Source organism: Apium graveolens, chromosome 1, assembly GCF_009905375.1.
Source record: "Apium graveolens cultivar Ventura chromosome 1, ASM990537v1, whole genome shotgun sequence".
NCBI lineage: Eukaryota > Viridiplantae > Streptophyta > Magnoliopsida > Apiales > Apiaceae > Apium > Apium graveolens.
Window position 1 is genome coordinate 180,457,232 of NC_133647.1, and position 1,760 is coordinate 180,458,991.

The following is a 1,760-nucleotide window of genomic DNA, read 5'->3' on the forward strand; positions in this document are numbered from 1 at the left end:
AGTGTTATGGATGAGGAACCAACTCCTTGACTATGGACTTCATGTTGATAGAATTCCTATCTTTTGTGACAACACAAGTGCCATAGCCATAACAGAGAATCCTGTGCAGCACTCAAGGACCAAGCACATTAATATCAAGTACCACTTCATTAGGGAGCATGTCATGAATGGTACAGTGGAACTACATTTTGTTCCAAGTGAACAACAAATTGCTGACATATTTACCAAGCCACTTGATGAATCAACATTCACAAGATTGGTAAGTGAGCTAGGTATGCTTAATTACTCTTAAAATTCATGTCTTTATTGCAATTTGAATTGAAGCCTGAAATATATTAGTTGCTAAGAACAAATTTGACTTTTAACATAGTTTATTCCATCAACGGATGTTCCCTATCCGTTGAAAGTCAAAATTGCTCTATCAACGGATAATCATTATCCGTTGAAAGACAAATACATTTCTGGAATTTTTATCCGTCAACGGATAAAACTGAAGTACCTTTCAACGGATGACAATTTGCCTTATCCGTTGAAATGTCACATCAATCGATTCAGGTGTTTAACAGCCGTTGATTCTATTCTCTTAACCGTTGATACTCATACATACATCTGTATGTATTGGTTTTAAAGGTAGTTTTTAGAATACTTACAGTTTATTCTTAAAACGGCTGAAATTCACTAACGCATATTTATTGATAAATCTTTATTTTATATTTTTGTTTATTAATTTGAGAAAGCATATAAGTCCTTCTGATTGTTCATTTTTACTTTACGCTTTCTTAAAATTTCAAGCATTTACCATTTTCTCTCTGCAAAAACTTCAAGTTATTCTCTGCAATTTCTACTCACAACAATGGCACCAGTCGTGAAGATTATGTCTCAATCTGGGTTCATCTATGAAAAGAACAATTTCATAGCTTTGGTAGAAAAGAATGAAGCCCACTCAGACTATCACAAAATGATGGACTTCATCAAAAACTGTAAACTTAGCTATGCAATGCTGGAAGCCCCAACAATTTTCTGTGAAGTAGTTGAGGAGATTTGGACAACTGCTGAGTTCAACTCCATGGATATGACTATCTCCTTCACTCTCAAAGGTAAAACTCACTGTATTAACTGTGATGATTTACAAGCATGTTTTAAATTGCCTGAGAACAATGCCATGACACCACACACTGATAGTGATGTATCCAGCATGTTAGATTCCATAGGTTATTCTCTTAACTCTGCTAATTTAGGGAGTATTAGAAGAAAAGGCCTTAGGAAAGAATGGAGTTTCCTTGGGGATGCCTTTATAAAGGTTTTCTCTGGGAAAATTAGTAATTTTGATGCCATAACTTCATCTCTGGTTAATATGCTCTATATGCTTGTTTCTGATAGGTATTTTAACTTTAGCAACTATGTGATGCTAGAATTAGGTACTAGATTAGGTAACAAAGCTAATAGACCTAATAACATCTATTATGCTAGATTCTTTATGTTATTGGCTAACCATGTTGCTGAAGGTTTAGTCATAATCAATGAGAATAATAAACTCAAGTGCTGGGCACAAGAGAAAAGAGTTTTTGCAGACTTGATGAGAATGGATCTTAACAGCAGTGTGTCATTGGTATATTTACCAATCATGAATGCACCTCAGGTAGGTGAGGTAATTGCTTCTACAACTCCTACTTCTTCCAACCCCTCTATTTCTTTATCTTCTAGTGTGGCCATGAAATCTGTGATGCCCCAACAGATTTCTACCAAGGTCACCAAAACTA